Genomic DNA, 20,665 nt, shown 5'->3' on the forward strand with positions numbered 1-20,665 from the left:
TGCTAACAGCTTCCCTACCAATTAGAGATGCTGGGTAAACAGGAAAACATTATACACCTAGGCTTATTCAACTTCAAGCTTTATTATTTTAATTGGTTTATTAACTGATCCTGCTCAGTGTTACCTTGGTTTTGATCCCTGGCATTTTACACACAAAATAACCATCATGTCTTCGACTTGAATATGGGACTTTGCTTCCAAGTATCAGGATGTCTTTCCCATTCAGATCTCTACTACTACCACCTTCCCTGCTTCTTCTCTCCTGTAACTCCTAAGCTTTGTTGCCTGCCCCACAGTAGGGTTGCTTCTCTTTCAGTCCAAAGAAGCATTTTCAATGCAAAAAGGTCAGCTTTCATCCACTAGAGCCGAGTTCCAAATGCTCATGCAAGATACATGGTAAAGGTACATTACACAAGCCTTCCCTTGCTCTTTTCAGAGAGGGAAGAAAAGATTGAAACTCTCTAAATGGAAGTGCTTGAGGGACCCTAATAAGCCACACTGAACCACCATACATTATGCAATAGGAACTTTTCCTACCATAAAATTAGTATTCGTAGTCAGCTACATACACAAAACCACAGACACTCCCCAATGTTTTGAAGTCCACATTGGTCTTCCAGGGTCAATATGCCTGATGGACTGTGTCTTCATAAATACAGATGCATACACTACCCCTGAGGTTGGTGATCACAGAAATACTGCATGCAAGAATGTACCATCAATCCAGAATTTGAAAGACTTCTTTAATATCTTTCCCAAAGTTAAAACTGAAGACACTCACCATAGAGTAAGGCCCTGTAAAAGAAAAAAACCCCAAACCCTCAACCTGTAGATTTTGAAGCCTAATGACCGTAGATCTTTATTTTCATAAGATTAACACTAAAACAGTATTTTCTCATGGGACTGCATTTTCCCCTTTTAAATTTTCCCCCACAACTTTCTGGTTTAAGTCTGCTAAAAATTACTGCTTCTGGATTTACAGTTTTATTTCTTAGCCTTGTACTGATCTTATTTTTATTATTTATAGTTACTTACCTAATTTAATTCTCTTATTGGTTTACCATTGGTAAGAATATATGCCTGATCTTCTGATTTTTACAATTTTATTTTGATAGCTGATAAATTACTTTTGTGTTATCCAGCCAGTGTTCAGAGCAGCTTAGAGTGTGATCTCACATGATCATAATCTTATATCCTACCCTGCCTGCATTCTGTCTCAGTGCCCCATATGTACAAATACATATAAACCACAGAATTTCACACTATCTCTTGACTAGGTAAAAAATTCTCTGTGGATATATGTCTGCACATGCAGGAGCATTCTTTCACATGCAAATGACCTTTATAAAGCCCCATGTTTTCAGGACACCCTAAGAGATTAATGAGATTGCAGAGCGAATTTTAGGTATGAGGACACAGCATTTCCGTGGCACAGGGAGCTGAACAAAGCGTATAGTGAAAATTTGGAACCTTGGAAAATACAGATGGAGGCTTTTGTCTTTAGTGTTCCAGTAACTTCCAGCTTTTGTAGAGTTCCAGTTTTTGAAACTTACAGTTCAAACATTGTGTAGGCATGCATGTGGAGAAGGCCAATACATTAGATATTACAGTTTCAGAGATACAGCGCACAGGAGTGCTAAGGAGAAGGGCTTTGCCCTGCAAATGCTAAATCACTCGTGCTTGTAACTCCTGCAGATGCTCAAGTCAAGCTACACAACAGTTGGAGCACAGAATTACAGAGCACTGTTGTGCACAAAGTGTAAGGCACAGTCAGATTTCCTGCTACTGCAGAAAAGGCAATGTTAAATGTAACGTAAAACTATTCCCTATATCCTCCATAAAATATAGCTCCTGCTTAGTCTGTATTAACTGCTGTCAAGTTCAGCACAGGGGATTAGAGAGGACAGTCAACCATTTCACATGGGGGCACGCATGTCAGACAGGAGCCATCCCTCGTATGAGAGTAAAGCCCTGTACCAGCATTCATCATCTCCTGGCTGACAGAAGGCAAACAACTACCCCAAGCCATATATCACATTCAGCAAGGAAGAGACTTTGCTTTCCTGTCTTAACTTGCTAAAAGGCAGAGAGGGCTGCCTCCTCTGACACCCTCCTACTTTCTGCTGCTCAGGAAAGCATCCCATCTCGGCATCAGACAAGCAGCAGTTTGGCAGCCAGCTCTCTGCTGCACAATTCCTACTGAGAAAGAGTTGTGACAGCAAAATCTGAATATATTTCTCCGTAGAGCTCCAAGAGTGTATTTACTTTGCAGTGTTGAAGAACTGATAACTTGACATGTCAAAGCCATTTTACTACTCTGCAGCTTCCAAACATTTTTCCCTGCAATTCTTTTTCATTTTTTTGTGCCCTCCCTCCTGCACTACAAATATTCTAATCCACAGTGACAGGACTTAGGGCTGATTAAAGTGTTTGCAAGTGATGACAAAAATATGTTCAAATGGCACACAGCTTGTAGGGACAGATCTGTAACAGAGAAGGAAAATAATTTAGGAGCACAACCAGCTTTAAATTTGCAGTAGAATCATTATCTTCACCATCCTCAATCCACCAGGAAAGCAAATAATTGTAATTTCAGATGGGACATAGCTCTTGCATATTTAAAATACTCAGTGATTAATCAAGTGAACGAAATCCAATCAAATGCAGCAATTTTTTTTCCTTCCACAGAAATGAAACAGATTTAAACATAATCCTTGTCTAAAATTCATCCAAGTCTTTAATATTTGTTTAAATTATATTAGTCTTAAAGAAAAATCTGACTCCTACACTTTAAAAAATAGCTGCTTTAGACAGATTTAATGAACTTTTACTACATACTTCTTTGCCTTTTTTTAAATGTGCGATTGATAGCACTTTTTCAATCTGGGCACTGTGCCTGTGGGCAGTATGCTGGCTTCAACAGTTCTCCAGCTACTACAGCCCTGTGTTAGGCACTGTGCCAGACAATGCCTTATCCAGAAGAATTAAAAATGAGCTATTGACTGCACTTTTATTATTGCTCAAGCTAGGCCACAGTACTGGTTTTAAGACAATCCTGTGGTACAGGCTGACACATAGTTCTTGCAAAGGACAGGCCCTCTGCAATGAAAAGCAAACCAGCCATGCTCCACGAGCTCTGGTGAGGCTCAAAAGCTACCCACAAACTCACCTCTGTTGGCAGAAGAAATTTTGACTGAGATGAAAATATGAATGAACACTAGAGGATCAGTATGGAGAGGAACATTACTTGAGAAGCCAATTCTTTGATATTTAAAACAGCATTAATTCCTCTGCAATACCTCCCTGTACTTAAGAGCACTGCCTACCTCTCCATCACACCAGATGACAAAATAAGGCCACTGCAAGTCACTGTATTAACCTTTCCATCACCTGAGTCTTTCCAGAACATTTAATAGGAATATCACCTATCTGAACACTTCATCCCAATGGCAAACTTGGTTACAACTGGCCAAAACATGAGACAGGACCTCAGGTGAATAGCTAGTGCACTCATCTGCCAAAAGGATCAGCTTTATTATTCCTTGCAGTTGCTTGAACAACCTCCAGAAAAAGAGATACTCCCAAACTATTTTCATCCCACCCAAATACTTCTTAGTGCAAATTCAGTTGGTCCAAATATACATTTGGAGGAATTAAAAGGACACAAATTCCTCCCTGATTCTTACAAAGCATTACGTCTGACCCACTGGCTGCTCTTCTGGGAGCTGGGACTAAGCTCAGCTGGCCTACTTCTTTTGTTGATTCAAAACTGGACTTAACCATTTCAGCTCACGCCTTCCCAGCACCACTAACAGCAGTGAAACACAGACTCTCCTCTCTAATTCATACTGAAGGGGGAAGAGGCCCAACACCACTGGAAAGGGTCAGAAATTAGTTACCACCAGAAAAGGTGGCAGAAGGAACTAATGGTAGAGAGGAGTTTACTGATTTGTTCCCTTTACTAACTCACACTTCCTGCTCCATTGAAGACAAAAGCACAAAATGAGCATTTGATCCAGAACCAGGCTCCCCACAACCTAGTCTGCCTGTCACCATCTGCTTGGAGTCAATTCCCTTCTGGTTTGGCTTAACACAGGGAAGACAAGGAAGAAATAAGAGATGCTCCTTCTGAAGAAGCAGCAGACATTAGCCAAGAACAAACATCCAAGTTCATTGTTACTCTCTCTGTTATTTGAGGGTTTGTCCAGGATCTTCTGAGAATGTTTGTAAGACAGCCAGTATATAATTTCTCCTTTCAGCCTTTTAAGAGGTAGGCAGAAAGTTTGGCTTTTTTCTAATTTACACACACACACATACACATTTGTAAAAAATTCCTGAAATGAGTGACATTTACTTAGAAATCACAAAGTACTTCCCTTTCTAACTCATCATGACAAAGAATCAAGCCTTGGAAATGTCTTTATGCAGTAATCTCTGAACATAATTAAAAAGTTTTCATGCTAACAATCATAACTCACAGTAAGACAATCCTATCTTTTTAAGCCGCTAATGCTATTGATTTAATCCAAGAAATCGGAAAGCACGGTTTGGTCTATCAAATCCCACACAAACTACTTTGTAGTTGGCTTTCTGCTGCCTTTCCCATCCTCATCTGAAAACTGGGGAGGCATCAGAGCATATAACTTACTTTTTTGTTCTTTTAGGTAGACTTTGAAAGTCAGACTATGCAAAGGACCATCTTGTCTTCCCTGCCCCAAAACCAAATCAATGGGAAAAACCCCAACCTAATAGAGTTTACAAAAAAAAAAAAAAAAGTTTCACGATCTTTGTTTATACTTTTGTTTTCTACTTTGCAACTTAGTGAGGCTCAAAACAACTGAGCTACTTTACCAGTAGAGGAAAAGTAGGGAAATAAATGAAACATCCAGCTGAGGACTATCCCTCAGGAAAGCACTAATTCCAGGGAAGTCCATTCTAACAGTGAGCAACGGAAGAAGCAAAAAGCAAACTTGAAAATTCTAATTAAACAAAGGAGAAGGAAAAAAAAAAGATGAGACTGCAAGTTTTCCATCCCTTTGCTTTCGATGTCAGTGAACCACACCCAGTATGGAAATTAACTCAAGCTGAGACTTCAGTAAAAACAGTACCTCATTGCAGCACTACTGTTTTCTAGGATTTTTTTCTACAGACTTCATGTGTTCTGATCTGTACTGATGTTCCCCTTTCTTTAACCAGCCAAATCTGGAAAACCTAGTGATGAACTACTTACGAATTTACCTAATCTAGGGTTTATGTAAAGACAGAGGCACTTCTGACATTTAAAAATGCATTTTAAGCCTTAATTTGACAATAAATACTTTGAACCATGAGTATTAACAATGCCATAAAGACAAAGCTAACAGATAAAGTAACAGTGAGCTAGTAAGAAATGGGAGTATTTCTCCTGGTATAAAAACTCCCCAAAATCCCAAAAAAAAGAATCCACCCTCACATAATGTGTGGGAATGACAGATCCACTCTGACTAAAAAGACAAAGTTGACATGCCTAAAGTACATGTTTAGGATCCTAGACTGGGCTTAACTCAAACAACTTTGATTGGATGGGGTCCCTCAATAGTATTAAAACTGCTCTAATTGCATTCTTCAAGCCAGCTGAAAGCTGACAGCTTCCGCTCTCCCACTCGCTATCAGGGCACATCAAGGACTTCTGTTATGAGAGGAGCACCTGGTCCAAATTTATTTCAACGGCCCAGAGCAAAAAGGGAAGGTGCTTAATGTTCAGCCACAATGGTGACATTTTTACGATACATCCAAAGTTCAGAAACAAACAAATGAAGGATTTGAAAGGCGCACGAACAGAAAGGGTGACAATAAAAATTCAACATTAATATATCAATTTTAAAACACATACCACCCATATACTTGAGGGCAAGGCCAAAAGTTCGGAGCAGAGAAAAGAAGAAATCTGCAGAGCTAGCTTGGAAGAAAAAAAAAATTAATTCTCTGTAAGTGTTTGAAAGAAATGTTGACCTTTTATTGAAAATGACACATTTCATTCCATCCTATTTTAGATGACTACAAGTAGCACCAGTCATTCCAGCCGAAAGTGGTGGCAACATTTCAGCTTTAGCAGAATAACAAGTGATAGGGCCAGAAAATCTCTCTACATTTTATGTTAAATTGTCTGGTTCGTGCCCCTCCCCCTGCCCCATGGTTAAAATCAAATTAATTGGAGGAGCAGGAGGAAATGCTCACAGGCTAATACTATAAGATCTTCAGATCAGCAGAGATGAGTGAATAATTATTGAGAAATTTATCATAGTGTTAAAAAGGCTTTAATAAATGTTTCTCAATTTATTTGAAAAATACCATTGCTATTTTCAGTCGAACCTTTATGAACATGACACTCTTGTTCCACTCAAAATTAGGCCAGCTTTATTTCTGCAGCTATAACTAGGCTACAATTACAGTAATTATGTAAATTTATAGAAGATTTTTCATGTACAGAACAACTGAAGATTGGACAATTTTAGACATTGAAATGCTGAAATTGTTCCACAGTAGTCAATGCATATCCACAAAGTAAAGCACAAATGACAGAAAATCTCACATCTATGCAATGACATAGGAAGCATCAATTAACTCTTTATAAATAACAACGTTGAGGAACAATTTTAAATGTGTGTTACAAAACCAGGAAACCTTATTCCACATTAATCAGTTCTGTTGTATATATAATTAAGACCTGAGTTCTATGCCTTGAAAATGTCTATATAGGTATAAGAATATACTGAAAGAGAGAAAGTAAATTCAGTATATTGGCTTTTGTTTTGCAGCAGAAAGCTTATATTCTCTCCTTACTTTAGAGTCAGTATACATGGCCAGATCTGCTGCCACATATGAAGTTATTAGCATGCCCACATGTGGTATTTTTCTTTACTAAATAGACAAAAGTGTAATTTAGTAACTGACTGAGAGAATGTGCAGTACAATCTAAAGTACTAATAAAAGACGTCTTTCAAGAAAGACTGAAATACATAACTACACAGGCAAAGTCACGCCATCTTTAAAAATGAATTCCAAGTAACTTATGGAACAGTTAATACTGCAATTTCTTGCAATTTCATGCTGCAGCTCTGCCTTCAACTTCCCCTGTATTCTGCAGGGCAAATTAGAGAACAATACCCAAGCACACTTTTCTTGATGGTATCTGCTGATACCAATCATTAGTATTGACTAGTTGTGACTATTGTGCTTGATCAGGCACATACTTCTCAGAAATATTCTCCTTCTGCTTGCTTTCTATTAATTGGGACAAGCTTCCTTAAGGTCTTTCTCAAGAACTGCCTGATTTTAAGAAATACCACATTTCCTTATTTTACTTACTGAACACTTACATCGACTTTTTCAGATAGCAATTTTCAGTGCACTAACATTTTCTTTTCACTAAGCAAGTAAAGTTTGTTATTAAAAAGCTGTCTGTAACAGGATTTAGTGATCTTTAAAAACCCAAATCCCACCCCCACTTTTCCCAAAATCTGCTAGTGAAATAAACTTTTTTTTAAAAGAAAACAAAAGCAAAGAAAAATAGGAAAGAGGTGTAAAAGAAACACATGCATAGTGGAAGAAAGAGTTAACAAAATCTGCAGTGTGCCTCAAAATGAGCTATAAAAGTTCCGTAATGAACCTGCTAGTCCTGAACTATCTCTCAGGCGCATTCACTTATATTTCTTTATGCTGCCATCTCTCACTGCAAGCATAACAAGAGAGTTAAAATGTAATTTTACATGTAGGTATATCACCTCAAATTAGCAACATAAAATTACTGACATTTATTCTAAAGAAAGCCCTACTGGCTGGAGGTAAAATGCTGAACTAGCATCTGTCAGTACTGCTAATTGAGGTAAGGTTGGGAACTATAAAGTACTATTAAAGGAGTAAAATAATACCAAATGGAAACGCTGAAAAGGTACACTACCCTTCTGACACTCTAAATTATTATCCCGATTAAAGTAGCTACTATGTTTGACTCCTAAAAGTGCCATGAACAGTAACGTCCTTCAGAATTGCAAGGAACATTTTTATGGGCCACAGTACCTGTAAAAAAAAAAACACATTAAAAATTCTTGCAATATAATATCTGTATGTTTGATGTATTTTTAATGAAGTATTCCATCTCCTGTATTTTTAAAAAGCATCTGTCTTTTTTAGAAAGTGCAACATTTTCATAGCTCCAGCTTCAGCAGGTCCACCCTGTCCTCTTCAGGCTAAGCTTTGAGCAGATCTTTAGACCACAAGCTACTTGCAAGGCTCTTGGCATCATCTTATGAATGATGATTGACAACAGGATAAAATACAACACTGGACCAAAAGGTATAACAGTTAAATCTAGAGAAGTATTAATGAAACTTAGCCAACTTTATCTTTTTTTCTTGTTTCTCCTTTGACACCACAGTGTAGAGTTCTGCGTATTCATTTGGGAACACGCAGCAAATTTTACGACAGCATCTAGAAGTCTTTAAGTAAATTGAGTTTGTCAAACAGGCATTTCTGCTTCCTCTTTCAGGAGGAATAGCCAGGGAAGAGAATCCAATTTGTTGCTAGGCACAGCTTTTAGAAAATTCAGAGACTTACAAAACAGCAGTAGCCATGGTACGAAATAAAGGCAATATGGAGAACATTCAAAGACGAGAAGAACTATTTTTCATTTACTTCTGTGTGAATAAGTGTGATAGGTAAATTTATTTGCAGATACCTGTTCTTTGAGAAAAATGTCTGATGGCAACAGTCACAACAGTATGTCTACTCTGCTTGAAAAATATTAAGCTGTATTAGGTTAAAAGCAATCATTTATGGCCAGATCCTAAGGGATTTCCTTTTGTACAGACTTCTTGCATGAGGAACAAAATATAGTCTATATTTCTGACTTGCTAAGAACTTTCATAATAGGACTAGTTTTCAAAGGAAAATTCATGCCTGCCCTTTCACCCCCTGAAAAATTCCAACTGGTTTAACATTTGGACATACTACAATGAAGCCAAATAGAACATACTTTAAACTGAAAACAATTTCCAGGCCGAGCTGTATGAAACTTATGTAGGTCATACACAGAATCTTTAACCTCACAAAGTTCAACAATGGGAAGTACAACGTCCTACACCTGGGAAAGAACAACCCTATGCACCAATAATGTGCTGGGGGTCGCTCTGCTGGAAAGCACCTTGGCAAATAAGGACCTGGGGGTTCTGGTGGACACCAAGTTGAACATGAGCCAACAGTGTGCCCTTGTGGTGAAGAAGGCCAGTGGTATCCTGGGCTGCATTAGACTTGCCAGAAGTGTTGAGTACAGGTTCTTCTCCACTCAGTACTGGTGAGGACACAATTGGTGTGCTGTGTCCAGTTCTGGGCTCCCCAGTAAAAGTGAGACATGGACATACTGGGAAGAGTCCTAAAAAACATCCACCAAGATGACAAAGGAACTGGAATGTCTCTCCTATGAGGAAGGGCCGAGAGCTGGGAATGTTCAGCCTGGAGAAGAAAAGGCTCAGGAAAGTCTCATCAGTGTGTACAAATGTCTAAAGGGAGGGTGCCAAGAGAACAGAGACAGGCTTTTTTCAGTGGTCCACCAACGGGACCAGAGGTAAGAAAACGAAGGAGACTCCTGTCTGAACAGCTGGAAACACCTTTTCATCATGAGGGTGGACTAAGCACTGGCACAAGCTGCCAAGAGAAGTTGTGGAGTCTCCATCTTTGCAGATATTCAGAAGCTATCTGAACGTCTCTAAGTGACTGCTCTAAGTGACCATCTTTGAGCAAGAGAGTTGGACCAGATGACCAACTTGCAGCAGTCCCTTCCAACCTCAACCCCTCTGAAGTTCTGTAAAAGAAGCTCCACAATTTCTGTGTGCATTTTACAGTCACCAAGGAAGTATTTTTCGTATTCTAAATGATGAGTTTTTGTGTGGCAGACCGCATGCATGCACACGTGTGTATGTATTACACACAGGTGTCCTTACTCCTTTGAAAGGACAGAGAATTAGTACTTAACATTTTTACTGCCTCAAGAATTCCACATCCCAAGACCTCGCAAAAAAATACTTAGCTTGAAAAGTCACAGTGAATCTATTACATATGGACAATTTTTAAGAGGGGAAAAGGACACAGTTTTTCTTGAGTTAAGAATGTCAGAATAGTCCATCAAGTTAACTAAGGTGTTACCTGCCGTAAAAAAAGTCCCCAATTTCACAAAAAGAATAAAGAAAAGCCTCAAAAGCCACCAAAGTTCTCCCTGGTATTTTGTCAGCATTCAAGTGACATCCACAGATTTAACTGAAATGCACCAGTTAACTGGGGCATTAAAGCAACCTCTGCAAAGCTGGACAGTTTGTAAAGTTCATTAGCACCCAGATTACTTTCCTACAGCCTCTTTGAGCCCCTCAAAATCATCTGAAAGATCATTAGATTCTGACACGCTGTTCTTATATATCTAAATGACCTTTCGGATATGCTTTTCAGGTTCTCACCGTTAACACTGCATGCCAAATGTCACCAAAATTTTTTTAAGTTAAGTGTCACCAGAAGACATTTTGACAGGCCATTTTGTTGCTAGATATAGCAACAGAACTATGTTATGCTGAGGGTGAGGGACTGAAAGGGAGAAAAAGCATCTGATCCCTAGCCAAGTACACCATTACTTCAGAGCTACCCACAGAGAAGCTTATGGAGGAAGGAGAGGCCACTACTCCAAGCGACTCAAAGCTCCTGGAATCCTCAGTCATGGGGCATTTAAAGAGATCAAGGAAGCTGGAGAAGATAGGCAGCATGGGCTGCACTACAGGGTAGTTCCCCAGTCTTAAGCACCATCTAGGTTCCCAAGCAGGGCCAGCTTTTCTCAGTAACCAGTTTCAACAAAATGCAGACTGACAGTCTGTTTTCCCAAACCTCACACATGCTTTGGCATGAGATGATTGAATAATCTCATCTCTTCTGAGAAGCAGGCTCAGTTTACATCTCATCACATGAGCAAAAATGGGGCACCCACCACATCATGCACCAAGATAGATCACATTGCCAGGATGAATATATGACTCCTGCAAGCCCACTGTATCTCTAGGTGCAAAGAAAGCATGCAAACTAATGCTTTAAGAGGATTAGGGAAGAGAAGAGGGAGGGTCAGGGGACACACTTTTATAGGAGAAGGGGAAAAATGCATTGCTTTGTCTGTACCAGATGAGTGTCCTTCTTTTGACTTGCCAGTCTTTCCCTTCCAAAGAACTCCATGGCAGTAAGACGATCCAGTTCAAACAAACATCAGAACAAGTCTGCCACATTATCTGAGTCCATCAGTACAAGTGAAAACCATTAGAAACTGCATGTGAGTGAGCAAACAGGCATCAAAAGACAGGAGTTCATGCACCTTCCACTTCAGAGACAGCCAAGAACAATTTTCAATAAAAGCAGTTCCTAGTAACTTCCAGAAAACTGAAAAATATCTATGAATTACTCAGTAACTGAAAGAGAAGAAGGCCTTGGGTCAGATGCACTTTCTAATGCATGTTTCCTATCCCTCTGAAACTATCTTTTTGCCAGCATTATCTGGTGCATCATGAGCACTCAGGATTGTAGACTTACATGGTAGGAGGGAATGAAATTTCCCCCTCCTTAGGAGCAGGGCTGCATCTTCCAACGTTCTCCAGCAACATCTGGAGACGTTCATCTGACTACCACCAACATTACAGGAAGCTCACTGCACTGAAATAGTGTTGGAAAACCATGGAATTCCAGAGAAGTCAGACTTCTCAGAGCCACACAATTCACAGTGTTAACTTGTTATTAGACAAAGAGCTTACCAGTGGAATTTTAACAACAGGTAAAGAACAATTGTGACCAGCCTGCTGAACAAGCCACATACAGCCTTTTTTTTTTTTACAAACAAGCAGAACAAACATCACAGGACTTGCATGAAACTTCACATCACACACACACTGAACACATGAACTAGACAGTGGGGTGTAGGGAGGTGTGTGTCTGCTCTACATGCTACCCAAAAAAAAGCAGACCACCTGCAGCTTAGTCAGGAGGAGACTTCAAAAATACAGATGATAAAAGGAACTGAGAGGGTGGTAAAAAGTAACCAGCTTCTCCAAATAAATGTTCTCCACAGCTGTAAACTAGGTTTTGAGTTCCTGGGGAAGCAGGAACAAATCCTCCGATAAAAAAAATGTCACACCGACTTAATTAATAGATATGTGGGAGCAAAGAAAGGCTGACATTTCTATAGCAACAGAATTAATGGTGCAAGGAAGCATTTAATTCCAAATTTTCAATTAAGGTTTCTGGCTTTCACTGGGGTTTTCTTGCTGTTTTTTTTTGGTTGGTTGGTTTAGGGTTTTTTTTGTTACAATGAAAACTAGGATATTTGTCAGGGTTTGGGAGTACATAGATTTGAGAACTCAAGCAATAATGTAAGTGTAAATCAGCAAAACCAGCTTGACGTTATTCCATCTACAAGCTTTCCCCACCCAGAAAAGTTTCCAGAAACATGAGCTGAACCTTGAAGTTTGTTAGATGCTCTTTCCCAGGCCTTTATAAACGAAAAGCAATAAAACGTTGCAGGCAAAGCATTCTGATCTTAAGACACCATGTACAGTACTTAAAGCAACCACCCTATGGAAGTCTTGTTATTGCTGCCTATTAAAAAAGAAATCTGAAAACCAGAAAGTTAAAGCCTTGCTGCTGTGGAGTAAAAGAATGGTCTTTTTATGGTGTGCTACTGCTGCCTTAAGGGGTAAATCCTGTTTAGGGCAAACCCTACAAACAAAAAAGCCCAGCATTGCTGTTGCATTAAACAGATCCCTCTTTTTGCTGATTTTATGGCACACATAGAGCAAAAAACCTCCTTATCAGAACAAATGCTCAACTACTTACTTGGAGCCAATTAAAAATGATTGTAAGATGACTTTTAAATTAAGGCTTTCAAGATATTCAACCAGCCAAGGAAACTGTGAAAGCCGGATGCTCACCCTCAAAAGTTTAGTGCTAGCGTCCCACCACCCACTCCCTCTTGTTTCATAAATGAAGTTATTTAAGATTCCAGGTCCCTTCTTTGATATATGCAAGCTGCTTTTTGGGAGGATTGGTCTTTTTATTTGCAGATAGAGTGGGGGTAAGAGGAGGAGGAAGGGAGAGGAGAGAATCAAAGCTACACAGCTCCAATTCTTATTACAAATGGAAAACTTGTAGGCTCCTAAAATTCCCAATCATTAGAAATTTTACGCCAAAAACCTAAAAGCGAACACAGTGGAGAGGTAATATCAGTAAATCAAGTGAAGGTATTCATCTGAGGTTAACTTGAACCTTTAAATAAAAAGCTTAGCTCAATTCTTTTCAAAAACTGTAGCGTGTGGAAGCAGTGGGACTTTTAGTAATAGAAACAACCCTCATCTTAGGCTCATCTAGATTTTTGTAAAGGTACTTAGAGAAATAAATTAATTCCTTCTCAGCTATTTCTATCTATAATTCATAAAAATGATAGCTAGCCAGACATCTAATTTTGTTTTAACTAGCAATAGGAAAGAAGCAATGAAGTTTTCCTTCGTTTTTCCATCAGTCTTTGAAAAGCAATAACATGCACAGCAAGGAAAGATTAATAAAACTTAAGACACATTAACTAATTCAATGGTAGTGAGCCAGTTTTTACCCTACTTGTAATTACAGCCCCATTGGGAAGATATGTCACATATTAAGGTCCAATCATTATCTACTGTATCACCAGGCTGGAATATGGAAACAGACGTTACCAGTGTTTTCAGTTCTCTTTGATATCCAAACACTAACTTTACAATGTGCAAAAGCAAGAAAAAAGCTCAAGCCTAACCTCAATGGGTATTTTTTTAAAAAACCCTCAAAACACAGAAAAAAAATAGTATTGAATTAATGACTAGGAAAAAGCATTTAAGAGGATTCAAAGTCTACTGTAAATTTAAGAAAATCCACATCTTATAGAGTTGTTTGCCACCAAGCACAGAAACCTTTGTACAATTGTTCTACTTCATTAGACAAAAGGAACACAAAACATTACCTGCTAGAGGCTTACTTCAGTAATCTTAAAGTATTAAAAAAATTTGTTTTAAGGTAACACATCAGAGGCTTAAAACAAGCTTTAAACGATTAATCCTTTTAAAAAAGATCACACATGGATCACGTGGTATTTTGGTCACAGAAGTCTATATATATTTACTGAAGTTAACTTATGCCAGGTGAGGTTCACACCCAAATCCCTGTATTTAACTGAATATGTTTTTAATGCTCTTGCCCTTGACCGTCATGCTCCATTGCAGCAATTGTATTTTATCTATAAATTGGTGTTTAGTGTTGGTTTATGTTATGGATAAAAAACTTCAAGGTATTAATACTACAAGCTTTTTTAAAAAAAGTTCTTGCACGTTTTAAAAATATTTATGACAGAAGTATATTCATGTATGTGTGTGCGTACATACAGACACCCACACAGAGCCTGACTTCCACTAGGGAGCAAAAGGCAGCAACCTTTCATCTCAAAAGTGAAGTAATTTCTCAGCTACAGAAATAACACACACACATGAAAAAATTAGCAAGTCTGGGGGTTTTGCCTTTGTTCAAGTGTTTTTTTTGGTTTTTTTTGTTTTGTTTTGTTTTTTTTAAGTATATCTGCATTTTCAATGACTTGCTTACAGTCTAGAAGCCTATGGTATAAATTTCATCCAAGAGTGAATTTTTATGATGGAGTTATAAACTACTAAAGAAACAGGGTTTACAATGGAAGTGCTGACATAACTAACTATGGCAGCACTAGCAGTGCCTCTGTAATCAAGGCACATTATATTTATGAGGTAGGTAAAAGTCTGTAACCATCAATCACTGGAATCATATTGACAGATTCTAAGTTTGAGGTCCAACAGAATTAATACATTCAGTTTCTCACACCATTGATATGAAGAGGAGAATTTGCAGGCACTTTTACGGGCTTAGGCTTTGACATCTTTACAGAAATCAGTGAGGGGCTGTCTTGCTGAAACATTTCATTAAACTGCGGCCTCAGCATTTCTAGGTTTTGCACCAACCTTTCACAAAATGCTGGAGAAGTAGATTGTCCAGAAACCAAACGTGACCTTATTCACATAAGCATGCTTCATGAGCTGGTCATTGCCAACATTAATTCTATGTCTATCCACCAGACATTTAAAGTTATACGTAAGAATGATTAATCACCCAAAGAATATCCAACTCCTAAATTATAACTCAACATCCCTATATAAAACAATCTAAAATGTCAGCACCTCTGTCTTTATGATATCACACCGTTCCAATAATTCTGTTTTACAAGTAAATTCCTATTATACGTTAATAAGTGCTGTTGGTGGCTGAACTTCATGCCTTTGAGTAATGACCAGGTTGAAGGCAATTAGGCCGGCCAGGTGCAGCTGGGTTAGGTACTAATAAAAAGTTTTTAAATTTTACTATTTCCGTTTGGATTTTGGGGATGCATTCCAATCTGCCCAAATTAGGGAGGAAATTGTTTCCATGTTTTCAGCTGTTCCATGGTCTGACTATTACCGACCGATAACCTGCATAGACTTTTTTTTTTACTTGCATACATACACATTCACAGGAGCAATGTCTTTATTTTTCAACTTGTCAGAGCAGTGCAATGGGAAAACTAAGAAACTATTATGTAAGTTTGCAGAAAGAATTTCCAATTCAGTTGCAAGGGTAGCTGGGCTTGAGTGAAACTTTTCTGAAATCAGAAAATCTGGGTTGGTTTTCAAAGTCTTTATATATAAATGTAGGATAAGAATTAAAATGCAGCCATGTTATTCACCATTCTTCCTAAAGTCTAGACTGTTGTATGTTTTCCATAACAAGTTAATTTTTTAAAATTACCTGACAACTTATGTTTGGGTTTTTTTTGAATCAAGCTGTCTTAACCCCATTTGTACTGATTCTAAAAACCATGGTTTTATTGAGATGCATGTAGGAAAATGGTGCTAATGCCTGTGGTTTTAGTCAGAGGAGGAAGGCTTTCCGAAGTGACAATACTGCAGGCAGCATACAAGAGTCTTCTGTGTGTGTACACACGCACACTGACGTGCACTGTCCTGCCCTCTTACATGTGTTCATGCGTGACACTTCCTCCAAAACTCAGCCTGAAGTTGAGCACAGAGAGCAACACACAGGCTGCTTCCAGAGGCATCAGGAAACTTCCACGCCTTCTCACCAGGATTTTCTCAGTAGGCAGTGGTATTGCCATGGACCTGGAGAACTGGGCAGCCAAAAAATTATCGTGCCCCCGCCCCCTGAAAAGTCTTGAGATTTTGTATGGCCCCAAGCTTCTTGTCCATACTATAAACTCATTCTCTCTCATGAGGCTTTACTTTTGGAAAATGGGAACCATGGACATAGGTTCATTTTACATTCTCACAGCAGCACTGGTTAATTTAAATTTTCTACTTGTAAACCATACAGAGATAGCACTTGGTTCAGGAAGGTCCTGAGCCACAAACTGCACGCAACTCTGAGAATATTCTCCAGCAGGATCCACAAAAGCTTTTCCCATTCCTACTGTCCAGAAAAGCATCCCCAATGAAGCCTGTGACAATGAAGCTGCTTAACAGGGACCTTGGGTCTGACTGACTTGAGCCGCTTCTGATGAAAGCTCACAGCAAAGCAATGATGCCGAGAACACATTGCACCAGTGACTGTAGAGACACACTTCTCTGCTTCCCAATGCCCCCAGTTCAGTGTAACAGGCTCTTCAATCAACAGATTTGTATTCTGAACTTTTTTTAAGTCCCACTCAGAAATTTAACCTCAACAACCTATAAAAGTCTAATAGCATTTACAAGAAGGCATCACTGGACATGATTTCAACACAACTAAGCTGCAACCTCTGCTCATTCTGAAGCTTTTGCACAGATTTGAGCTTAGGGGGGAAAAAAAATCATGGATTTTTGAAACCAGAACAAAAGTAAAATTCTATGTGCCAATTAAACCCCCCCATGACTCTATATGACTCTATAATCTGAAGTTAAACATGGCATACTTTCACTTGTTTGAAGGCATTGCTTTGCAGGCAAAATGAAATAGCAGTGCAGCATGCAGACAGGGACATAAAAGGTATCTCAAAGAAAATTACTTTCTTTGCTTCTACAAGTGAGCAGTGAACTGAGGAGAGCAACTTGTAGGTACATATTTAAATATGCAGAAAACTGCTCTGAATCACATGCTTTGCTACAACTGCCTGGCCTTTCAAGGGATTAGTGAAGTGCCACACACAGAGTCAAACCTCATCATAAAATGTAGGTAGAAAGACACAGGATATTAAAACAAAGCTCACTAAAAAATGCCAAAGCCATTGCTTTCATGAGTATCCATAGGAACAGATTCTTAGAATCTGCAATATCTCACAATTTCTTGGCTCTAAAGCATTGCCATTTGATTTTAAATGTTCTTGATTCATGATGTTCAAGACAAAGATCATCTAATACTGATTACATAAGTAAAATAGGAACAACTATGGAAATCTGCAAAAAACCCCATATCTGTTTTTAAATAGCATCCTATTTTGAAATGATTATATTTGATTTTCCAGTAAGGCAGTTTAACAACACAAGTGATTGTGTGATACAAGTGATCCTCAAAACCCTCCCCTGTAACTCTGCACATTTTAAAACTCAATTGCTTAGTCAGACTTAGTCAGTTAAGTTTCATGAAAATAAATCATGTTTTAATAATAATAATAATAATAAAGGTATCGGTTTGCAGACAGTTTTCTCAATTACTTAAGTAAATCTCAAAATCAGCCATACTGAGCAGCACAGGAAGGAAGACGGTTTCCAATTTAAATAGTCTCAAAGGTAGTTACAGTAATTAGAGGAAGTAAGACTACAGAAAAACCCACTATACATTTGGCTCTGTTCATGAACAAACTGGAGGCATTTTAAGGCTTTTCATATGGCACCATCCCTAACTGCCCAGTCTGCCTTCTCCTACCAGTCCTAAAACTGGACTGTAAATAGAGCGTTGGGTTTTTTTAATGAATAATTACATATTATTTTTAGAAGCCTCACAGAAAATTGGAATCTGGGCAGCATCAGCACGTAAACAGAATTGCAATTTCCAAAAGAGAGTTAACATAATTAGGGACCAGAGTATCCAGCAGCACTTTGAAAGATAATATATGATATTATACAAAAATATATAGTTATTATAAAACATCTATTACATGAAATTAAAAACTTTCAATGTATGGCAGCAGTGAAATCAGGGGCGGGAGGAGGCACGCCAGGAGCAGCGCCGGGCCATCCCCTGCCCTGCAGCGCCCTCTGCTGCTGCGCCCAAGGAAGCGCAGCCGCTCCGCGCTCCCGGCGGGAGAGACCCCAACACGGGGGTCAGGATCCCTTCGCCCAGGATCCTGCACCCTCTGGGCAACCACACGTGCACACATTTAATTCAAGGAGCGTTAACTGTGGGAAAAGAACTAAACTGCACAAGGTGTCGCCCGAACAAAATCCCACCAGGAAATATAAACCTGCAAAACAACTGGTTCCCTGAGAAAGGATAATCCAGCAAATTATCCCAGAATATAAAAACATACAACGAGGGGAGGTCAAGAATTGTATTTCCACCTGTTCACAAGACTCCATGTCCGATATTTCTTTCAGTTTTTGGAAGCTACAAAGAATGCTAACACCCATAGCCTTAACCACAGAAATTTAGGAATGCATTATTTTAATACCAGTCATGTTGCGATCCCTCCCTCCCCCAATAAAAAAATAAGAAAATGAGCAATACAGACAGATGGATGCTTTCAACAGGATACTCTCACCAGGACAAGAGATTCTTTCAAAACAACACAAAAGGACAATAAGAAATTGCCCCTGATTCCAAATTGAAAATATCATCAAAGCTCCTTCTGAAATCCCTTCAGAGTAGTTTGAAAGACTTGATTAAGCAGTCCACATGCAGTGTGCTTCCCTCACCGACTCACTGTGGCTATCTAGCTTTGCTTTGCCTTTTTACTCCACAGACACATGCCCCATCTTGAGGAAAAAATCCAGACATGGCTCTGCAGTCCCAGGCGCCCATGTCACCACTTGAGCACTGATGTGGACAAGGCTGCGCACACTCCGCTAAGCGCACTTCCATGCTGAAACTTAGGAGCACCCAGCACTGGTGCTTCAGCCCCTAAATTACAGGGCAACACCATGCTTGGCTCGAGGATTCAGAGCTGCACAATTCCCAGGTTGCACAGACAATCTGCAGGCAAGATGAAGTCAGCCCCAGTACTCATAAAAACACATCCAGCCAGATAAAGTTTTGTCCCAGGATTGCTATTGGGAACTCCCTCTACCCTCCACAATGAACAAGGAATGTCAGCAATATTTTGGGCCACTAACTGTGTGTTGTCCAGTGAAGGGCAACAAACATGCTGAAGGGGCTGAAGCACAAATATTATTAGCAGTGTTTGAGGGAGCTGGAATAGTTTAGCCTGGAGAAGAGGAGGCTTGGGGGGGACAATCTTACTCTCTCTACAACTACGCAAAAGCACATTGTAGCCAGGTTGGGATCAGCCTCTTCTCCCAAGTAACAAGTGACAGGATGAGAGGAAATGACCTCAAGTTACCAGGGGAAGTTCAGATTGGATATTAGCAGAAGTTTCTTCACTGAAAGCACTGGCAAGCACAAGAACAGACTGCCCAGGGAAATGGTGGAGCCACGATCCCAGGAAGTTCTAAAAGACGTGCAGATGTGGCACTTAGGGACATGGTTTAGAGCTGGACTTGGCAGTGCTGGGTTAAGGGCTGGACTCGATCTTAAGGGTCTTTCCCTGTTGCGTTATTTCCCAATCTAAATGATCAACATTTGAACATTTTAAAAACCTAAAAGGTCTAATGTAACTTTCTTCCTGTGTCTCTCAAGTTTTCTGTAGCTACGTGGGAAGGTCATCTATTTTTTCAACATTAAGCCAAGTTCTGCTACCAAGGCTGGAGCAGAGATGTTAGACATTAATCTTCAGATGGCTACAAATGACTTTAGAAGGCTAAGCTTAATACAATGAACAAGCATTTAAAGAATAATATCTCTAAATTTAGTTACAACAGACAATTCCCAAATAACAAATCATATGCACTTGAAGCTGCAAGCAGGTGAAGGTATTTAAGGTATCAGGAATAATGAAGCTGCTCAACTTGAATCAAAATCATTTAAGTATTTTTAATATTAGTTCTCTCCTACACTAAACAAAAATGCACTTCCTTTCCTAAGCCATGTGCATCTAGTGGAACATGAAACATGTCTTTCAATTACTGCCAGAAGTAATTTCATTTAGTGCCTCTTCCACTTCAGTAAAATATGTTCCAGTATTTTCAAGTTATGTTTTTTTGCTTTTAAAATTATTATTTTATTATTTTTATGTTTCTTCAAAATTCCAGCCAGCAAAAATGCAACAGAATCTTTGTAAAGCAGACAAACTGCTAGCGATGTTACATGAATTTCAGTCGCTGTATTAGTATTTTATAACTGAACATCCAGGCAGTTCAGTAACAGAAAAAAAAAATTTAACAAAAGGAAAAAAGAAAGGAAAAAAAGATTCCTTTCTAAAATGACCATTAAAGAATTATAAAGAACACTGTTAACTTAAGTGGGTTGCTGAAAAGCAAAAATA

The 20,665-nt window shown here is 39.0% G+C and overlaps 1 protein-coding gene across 2 annotated transcripts in view; it reads right to left on the minus strand.

Annotated features, from left to right (window-relative positions):
• Positions 1-20,665, minus strand: part of JAZF1 (JAZF zinc finger 1) — a 189,618-nt gene that overhangs the window by 129,044 nt on the left and 39,909 nt on the right. The window lies entirely within an intron of this gene.

Source organism: Aphelocoma coerulescens, chromosome 2 (genome assembly GCF_041296385.1).
Source record: "Aphelocoma coerulescens isolate FSJ_1873_10779 chromosome 2, UR_Acoe_1.0, whole genome shotgun sequence".
Lineage (NCBI taxonomy): Eukaryota > Metazoa > Chordata > Aves > Passeriformes > Corvidae > Aphelocoma > Aphelocoma coerulescens.